A 9,203-nucleotide genomic window follows, 5' to 3' on the forward strand; every position below is an offset into this window, starting at 1 on the left:
ATTCACAAGAGGTGCACGATGGGGGCGCTAATCATCGTCCATGAAGACGAGTGCCTCGCCAATATGCTGCCGACATGGCTGCACTATCGGTCGGAGGATGGCATTCACGTAGCTTACAGCCGTTACGGCGTTTTCCATGACCACCGGCGGCGTACGTCGGCCCCACATATTGCCACCCCAAAACATCATGGAACCTCCACCGCCGGCCGGTGTGGCCGAGCGGTTCTAGTTGCTACAGTCTGGAACCGCGCGACTGCTACGGTCGCAGGTTCGAATCCTGCCTCGGGCATGGGTGTATGTGATGTCCTTAGGTTAGTTAAGTTTAAGTAGTTCTAAGTTCTAGGGGACTAATGACCTCAGAAGTTGAGTCCCACAGTGCTCAGGGCCATTTGAACCATTTTTGAACCTCCACCTTGCTGCGCTCCCTGGACTGTGTGTCTAAGGCGTTCAGTCTGACCGGGTTGCTTCCAAACATGTCTCTGACGATTGTCTGGTTGAAGGCATACGCGACACTCATCGGTGAAGAGAACAGGATGCGAATCCCGAGCGGTCCATTCGGAATGTCGTTCGGCCCATCTGTACCGCGCTGCATGGTGTCATGGTTGCAAAGATGGACCTCGCCATGGGCATCGGTTGTGAAGTTGCGCATCAGGCAGTCTATTGCGCACAGTTTGAGTCGTAACACGACGTCCTGTGGCTGCGCGAAAAGCATTGGCGTTGCTGTCAGGGTTCCTTCGAGCCATTATCCGCAGGTAGCGGTCATCCACTCCAGTAGTAGCCCTTGGTCGGCCTGAGTGAGGCATGTTATCGACAGTTCCTGTCTCTCTTTATCTCCTCCATGTCCGAACAACATCGTTTTGCTTCACTCCGAGACGCCTGGACCCTTCTCTTGCTGAAATCCCTTTCTGGCACAACGTAACATTGCGGACGCGATCGAACCGCGGTATTGACAGTCTTTGCATGGTTAAACTACAAACAACACGAGCCGTGTACCTCCTTCACGGTGGAATGTCTGGAGCTGATCGGCTGTCGGAACCCCTCAGTCTAATAGGCGCTGCTCATGGATGGTTGTTATCTTTGGGCTGGTTTAGTGACATCTCTGAACAGTCAAAAGAACTGTGTCTGTGATACAATATCCACAGTCAACGTCTATCTTCAGAAGTTCTGGCAACCGAGGTGATGCAAAAATTTTTTTGATGTGTGTATTTTCTCTTTTTTTCTGGCGTTACGTGATATCTTTCACAGGGTCTGGATTTTCTGCTTGGCGATAGCAGTCGGAGCGCGGTATGGCGCTGCTCAGTCGCTGCTAGAGTACTGGATCTTCAACGTACTTCACGTTCCTGTTAAAACATAAATATACACCACTGGCCATTAAAATTGCTACACCAAGGAGAAATGCAGATGATAAACGGGTATTCATTGGACAAATATATTATACTAGAACTGACATGTGATTACATTTTCAGGCAGTTTCGGTGCATAGATCCTGAGAAATCAGTACCCAGAACAACCACCCCTGGCCGTAATAACAGCCTTGATACGCCTGGGCATTGAGTCAAGCAGAGCTTGGATAGCGTGTACAGGTACAGCTGCCCGTGCAGCTTCAACACGATACCACAGTTCATCAAGAGTAGTGACTGGCGTATGGTGACGATCCAGTTGTTCGGACACCATTGACAAGACGTTTTCAATTGGTGAGAGATCTGGAGAATGTACTGGCCAGGGGCAGCAGTCGAACATTTTCTGTATCCAGAAAGGTCGGTACAGGACCTTCAACATGCGGTCGTGCATTATCCTGCTGAAATGTAGGGTTTCGCAGGGATCCAATGAAGGGTAGAGCCACAAGTCGCAACACATCTGAAATGTAACGTCTACTGTTCAAAGTGCCGTCAATGCGAACAAGAAGTGACCGAGACGTGTGACCAGTGGCACCCCATACCATCTCGCCAGGTGATACGCCAGTATGGCGATGACGAATACACGCTTCCAATGTGCGTTTACAGCGAGGTAGACAAACATGGATGCGACCATCATGATACTGTAAACAGAACCTTGATTCATCCGAAAAAATGACGTTTCGGCATTCGTGAACCCAGGTTCGTCGTTGAGTACACCATCGCAGGCGCTCCTGCCTGTGATGCAGCGTCAAGGGTAACCGTAGCCATGGTCTCCGAGTTGATAGTGCATCCTGCTGCAAACGTCGTCGAACTGTTCGTGCAGATGGTTGTTGTCTTGCAAACGTCCCCACGTGTTGACTCAGGGATCGAGATGTTGCTGCACCATCCGTTACAGCCATGCGGATAAGATGCCTGTCATCTCGACCGAATCAAGAGGCGATACGAAGCCGTTGGAATCCAGCACGGCGTTCCGTATTACCCTCCTGAACTCACCGATACCATATTCTGCTAACAGTCATTGGATCTCGACCAACGCGAGCAGCAATGTCGCGATACGATAAACCGCTATCGCCATAGGCTACAATCCGACCTTTATCAAAGTCGGAAACGCCGTCAACTGCTGTTTGTGTATGAGAAATCAAGTTGGAAACTTTGCTCATGTCAGCACGTTGTAGGTGTCGCCACCGGCGCCAACCTTGTGTGAATGCTCTGAAAAGCTAATCATTCGCATATCACAGCATCTTCTTCCTGTCGGTTAAATTTCGCGTCTGTAGCACGTCATCTTCGTGGTGTAGCAATTTTAATGGCAAGTAGTTTAAAACGAATATCGTACTAGACTAATTTGGTACCCCTCTACTGAATGGGTATGTAAAATTCCACTATAAAAACAATTTTGCTTGGAGCAGGAAACAAAAGGACACTTTCCAGCGACACTGGGCGTCGGATGAAAGAAGTGGTGAACACTATTTCTTTGGGCTGACTTCTGCTACACACTGCAAATATCCGGCGAAACGCGAGAGAAAATGCGCCTGATGACTCTTCGGAGGGACAGCCGGACTGTCTAATCACCTCTCAGAAGCCTGAATAACGACCTTGTGAAGCGCGAGAGGTGCAGGAACAGGGCGGCGAGATTCTCCAAGGTCTGACACTGATGCGTTGCAATGCTGACTCCAGTCCCTTGGCTGGCTGGCTGTGTCTCGGTTGAGGATCAGTGATCCAAAGAGCCCGATCGAGGTGGTTCCACTGATTTTCAGGTGGTTTTAAAACGGGGAGTTTAGTACCTGGCGAGCCCGCCAAACTGTTGAGTGGTATTTAAGATAGGTAAATAAATTAGTGAAATCAGTGTGAAGCGAAGTAGAAATTAGAAAATAAATGAAAAACTTAGTGTAGTTTAGAAGAGTTACACACTGGCAAACAGCGGGCAGAGCAGTAGTGGCAACATCCGGCGCTTGCAAGTCTGCACATGTCAAGAGAAGCCATCGCCCTCCCCACATAAGCGGAAGCTGTAGATTCAGCCGTCAGGGCATAGCCCGACCGGCTCACGTGTTTCTCAGTTGTCACATGTGATCAAAGGCCCTCGCCTACATTCCAAGAGCCAATGACCGACGTTAAGAAGATTCTTCGAGATGCTTTTCAACCTGACAGAAGAGGCAATGACCGTGAAGTTGTTCACGTCCACTGAACTGAAGTGAATAAATACGCGAGACGCAGTGGGCCCGACAATAGGAGTAGTTTTCAGTTCAGTTTCGAAGCTGAAGACCGTCATGCAGGAAGAGACTACATCGCACACAGACGCACCAAGTCCGCCACTGTAATGGAATAGCAAGCAGCAGCCTCGGCGCCAGAAGACAGAAGTTAGAAGGTATTTGAAGACCGATATTTACGTACCCGGGTGACTCGTGAGGACAGGTAGGAGACAGCCTCACATCAGCAGTCACCTGTCTGTGAGCTGGGATGAAGATCGGACAGCCGAAGACTGGCAAGCTGGAGTCCGTTGTTCGCGTCCGAGACACTGGCCTTCCCCAGCCGCGCTGCTCCGCTGGCCGACGCACAACACTGACACACGCGGCCGCATAGAGAAGAGAAACACTGGGACGCCACACCCAAGGTATCACCATCCGATTCACGACTTCGTTCTCAATAATTAAATGGGCCACCTCACGAGGCGCGTCTCCAGTCAACTGGGCGAAACGGCGACACGAGATACACACCGCCAGGCGTAATAAGACGCCGCCGCTGCCGCAGCAGAAGGCTTCGCAGACGACACAGCTGCCGCTCTCCCAGCCAGAATAATCGAGTAAGAAAACCATTGTACACATCTTCAATAAAAGTTATCTAATGTAAAAATGCTGTTTCATTCTACCTCTTACCCGAGCCAAGGAAGAACCCACCCTGCCCACATGTTGTTAAGAGAGAAAAAGTAATTTATTTGGCGTTTTTTCACCCTGACATAATGCTTTAGAATCAAATGCCCTTTGCCGTAATGCCCATCCTGACAATTGACTACCATCAAAAGAGAGAACCTAGTTACAAAACTCATCCTTTTGCTCTTCGAACCACACACATACACTGTGAGCTGTGTGACGCATTGCATTGCCCTGCTGGTTAACGCTATCGTGTCAAAGAAAAACAAACTGCATCTAGGGGTCGACATGGCCCCTAATATAATGTTTCCCCAAGTGTTAGCGGATTTCGTGACTGTACGTTTTCGTGCAGTAGCGCTGAGACGATTTTGTCGCTGACAAAAGATACTGCAATTATCTATGTAATTAAAGCGATCAAGGATTCGCAACTTTTTGTTTTTTCTCTTCCTGGTCAGCCATTTTCTGGTATGGTCATAAAAATATTGCTTGGTCTATGTTATTAGAGATTTTGTTATTTGCGCTCATTTTGCTCAATAATAACTATTTAATTTCATTGTGTTTCTTATTACGACTAATCGTACCTTTTTTCCTCAGCTTTTATCATGAATTTGATAAAAATTAATGTATATGGTGGCAGTAACTATTCTCGAAAGAACAGATACTGTTGATGACCGTGCAGCTTTTCCCTGGAATAACTGATGACTAACTGAAACCCTCAGCTTCCGACAGGAGCTGTTGATTTACCTCGATGTGGGCAGCTGAACAACACCTGTCGGCAGCTGTGGGTTTCAGTTAGTCATTATTTATTCCAGGGAAAAGCTGCACGGTCGTCAACAGTATTCTGTTCTTTCGAGAACAGTTACTGTCTCCATATATATATAGTTAAAGGCTACCCAGCCACTGACCTTCGTCTGTGCGAATGCGCACAGGTTGCCCAAACTCTTACGGGAATCGCCAAAGTGTGCGCGAGTAATGAGTGGATGGGCAAATATCTATAAAGTACATTACATATGTAGAATTGTGGACAGTTGGGAATGTGAGTCTCATGGGAGGCGTGCAAGGGATAAGTCCCTGCAGTCACGCTATTCACCTGTGTCCTCGGTGGCTCAGATGGATAGAGTGTCTGCCATGTAAGCAGGAGATCCCGGGTTCGAGTCCCGGTCGGGGCACACATTTTCAGCTGTCCACATCGAGGTAAATCAACAACACCTGTCGGCAGCTGAGGGTTTCAGTTAATCATCATTTAAAAATGAATGTGGCTTACTTTGTGTGGGGGTGTCTGTTAGTGAATAATCGCATATTAACGGCACCAATCAGTGTAATACGTTTGGTTTGCTTTCAGAACAGAACCTGAATCTAAAATTTCACTTTCCACAAAACGAAGTCCGACACCTTTTAGGCGTAAATCACGTCCCATAATTATATTTGCCAACAGACAATCCCGATAGAGGAGCCTAGCTAAAAAATATGAATCATGATGGTAGTAAATAAATTCCAATTTCAGTATTTAAAAATCATTTTACGTGATTTTCCAAGTATGTAATTTTTCTTTATTTAATTGAAGCCAAAGATAATTTTGAATTGTTTCAGACTTGCATTTGAGTTCAAACATTTTAAATCCAGAATAATTAAATTATTTATTTTATGGCCTTCATTGGAACACTCTACTCAAAAATACAAAGTTGTAAACAAGTTGTTACACAGGGATACAATTTGGCTCAACAATAACTTAATATGATATTTAGGTAATATGAGGGCGGTTCCGAAAGTAACCTCCGATTGGTCACAGTGCGGGTTGTGGGGGGAGTAGCGACGCCATCTGTGCGTTCACGCACTCAACAGGTCAGTCGGCATCAAGCCGTGGTCGAGTGAACGTCGTACCTGCGCTAGTTTAGTTTTTGTGGCAGTTTGAAACGTGTGCTGCAATAGAAAACCCCGCCAAATGTGAAGTGCGTGCTGTCATAAGGTTTTTTACAGCCAAAGGATATTCTGCAGCAACTATTCATCGTGAGCTTTGTGCCGTGTACGGACCAAGAGTTATGAGTGAAGGAGTTGTGCGTGAATGGGTACGTTTATTTAAAAGTGGACGAGAAAACGTTCATGATGAAGAGAGGAGTGGTAGACCATCATTGGTGACTGACGAACTCGTTCAGACAGTTGATGCAAAAGTTCGTGAAAATCGACGTTTCTCAATGTCAGAGTTGTCTACTGGTTTTCCACAGATTTCTAAGACTCTCTTGTACGAGATAGTGACAGCAAGATTGGGTTGCCGTAAGTTCTGTGCACGATGGGTGCCCAAAATTCTTACCGACCACCACAAAACTCAAAGAATGGCCTCTGCATTAGACTTTCTGTCACGTTATGAGGACGAAGGAGAACCATTGTTAAACAGAATCGTGACCGGTGACGAAACCTGGATTAAGTACGTGAACCCTGAGACAAAAGAACAATCAAAGATGTGGGCACATTCAAATTCGCCTACAAAACCAAGAAAAGCCTTGCAAGATTTTTCTGCCAGAAAACTGATGGCAACGGTGTTTTGGGATGCCAGAGTTGTTGGTTGAATTCATGGAACGTGGTACGACCATTAATCAAGACGTGTACTGTGAAACAATAAAAAAGTTACGACGGGCTATACAGAACAAACGCCGTGGTATGCTGACTTCCGGTATCGTTTTTTTGCACGATAACGCCCGTCCTCACTCTGCTCGCAGAACAATGGCCCTTCATGAGGGCTTCAAGTGGGACGTTATCAACCATCCACCTTACAGCCCAGACCTGGCGCCAAGTGATTATCACCTCTTCATGCATTTGAAGAAATGGGTCGGGTCACAGCGGTTTGATGACGACGAAGAGCTCAAAGATGCGGTCACAGGCTGGCTCCAGGCACAAGTGGGTGATTTTTATGCAGAAGGAATTTCAAAGCTTGTGAAGAGATACGATAAGTGCCTCAATCGCTATAGATACTATGTAGAAAAATAGTGCAAAGATGTAGTTGTAAGATGTATATATTAAAATATTTTTATTTAACTTGGTGTATTTTATTAAATCAACCGGAGGTTACTTTCTGAACGGCCCTCATATAATTATTAGAGTCTATTCTTATATGAAAGGTGTTTTGCTCTTCTGTCTCCTCAATATCTCTTCATTCTTTCAGATATTTTCTTTCTTTCTTCATCCGAGACCACACTTCCTGTACTCCTTTTATTGATTTTCATTTGTAGTTTGCGGATCCTGCAGTATTCTAGTTTTCTCTGTCTTGTTTTTTAGGTCATCTACTGTAATTTGGAGTTCTTTTGTATCTTCCCTAATTTCTGTGATCCATTTAATGTTGCTCTTGCTATTCCATAATTTTTGTATTATTTTTTTACGAATTCTGTTTTCTGGAGGTCTCATCAGGTGTCCAAAGAATGAGATGCGTTTCTTCCTGATCGTGCTCATGACTGGTTCTATTTTCTGATATACTGTTTGATTTGATGCTATTCTCCAATGTCCATTTATTTTATACTGTTTATTTATACATGTCCTAATTATTCTTCTTTCTATATTTAGTATTCTGTCAACTTCTGCTGCATTAATTGTTTTGAAGATAGTTTCAGCTGCATACGTTATTTCTGGTTGTGTAACTGTTTTATAGTGTTTTAATTTTGCATCTATAGATAGGCTTTTTTTGTTGTTTAGATAATGTAATTTGCGTAGTTCAGTTTTTTATTCTATTCTGCCATGATGGCTTCTCATTTAGATTGTATGTTATTATTACGCCTAAATATTTAAATTTATTAACAATTTTGATTTCCTGTTCTATTGTAATTTTGTTTGCAAGTGGTGGGTCAGTTAGCATAATCTCCGTTTTTTTTCAAATGATATTCTAAGGCCTACTTTCTCTGCTATTTCTTGTAGTGATTTCACTTGTTGCCTGGCTTCTTGAACAGTGTTGGCTAGGAGAGCAAGATCATCAGCGAATCCCAAGCAGTTTAAGCTAATATCTTTTGCACTTCCATTTCTTATCATCTTTGGATTGTCCTTGCACCATTCTCTCATTATGTATTCCAGTGCACAGTTGAACAGTAATGGTAATGGGCAGTCACCTTGTCTTAAGCCTGTTTCTGTGAGGAATGGTTCCGAAATTTTTCCTCTCAACTTCACTTTTGACTTGGTGTTGGTTAGAGTGAGTTGTATTATTTTAATTAATAATAATAAAATAAATAATAATTTAAAACCACCACGACAGTAAAAAGAACTCCGTCTTCAGGCCACAAGTGGCCCATCGGGACCATCCGACCGCCGTGTCATCCTCAGTTGAGGATGCGGATAGGAGAGGCGTATGGTCACCACACGGCTCTCCCGGTCGTTACGATGGTTTTCTTTGACCGGAGCCGCTACTATTCGGTCGAGTAGCTCCTCAATTGGCATCACGAGGCTGAGTGCACCCCGAAAAATGGCAACAGCACATGGCGGCCCCGATGGTCACCCATCCAAGTGCCGGCCACGCCCGACAGCGCTTAACTTCGGTGATCTTACGGGATCCGGTGTATCCACTGCGGCAAGGTCGTTGCCACACCACGACAGTAAGGATAGATACATACATGTGTTGATCCATTGCTCCCCCTTGCATCGACCAGCCATCTGTCTGATGGAGCACAAAACGTGACTCATCGGGAAAGCCCACCTGTCACCACTCAGTCCAGCCCACTTGCGGTATCGGCCTGCAAATTCCAGCCTCGGTCGCCGATGTACTGCAATCAGCACGGGTGGACGAAACAAGTGTCTGCCGCAGAGGCCCATAGACAGCAATGTTCGCTGAACAGTCGCTGAGAAGACACTGTTGGTAACTGCTTGGTTCATCTGGGCATCCAGTTACTCAACAGTTTCAAGTCTATTCGCCCCTACACATCTCTGCAGCCGCAGTTCACCCCTCTCATATATTGTACACCACAGTTGC

At 45.6% G+C, this 9,203-nt stretch overlaps 1 non-coding gene and 1 pseudogene across 1 annotated transcript; one reads left to right on the forward strand and one right to left on the reverse strand.

Annotated features, from left to right (window-relative positions):
* Positions 1–5,356: 5,356 nt before the first annotated feature.
* Trnat-ugu (transfer RNA threonine (anticodon UGU)) lies at positions 5,357–5,430 on the forward strand. The gene has a single exon. It is a non-coding gene; the product is annotated as a tRNA-Thr (tRNA).
* Positions 5,431–8,700: 3,270 nt separating this feature from the next.
* On the reverse strand, positions 8,701–8,818 carry LOC126425546 (5S ribosomal RNA; annotated as a pseudogene).
* Between the last annotated feature and the right edge of the window lie 385 nt (positions 8,819–9,203).

Source organism: Schistocerca serialis, chromosome 10 (genome assembly GCF_023864345.2).
Source record: "Schistocerca serialis cubense isolate TAMUIC-IGC-003099 chromosome 10, iqSchSeri2.2, whole genome shotgun sequence".
In the NCBI taxonomy this organism is placed as follows: domain Eukaryota; kingdom Metazoa; phylum Arthropoda; class Insecta; order Orthoptera; family Acrididae; genus Schistocerca; species Schistocerca serialis.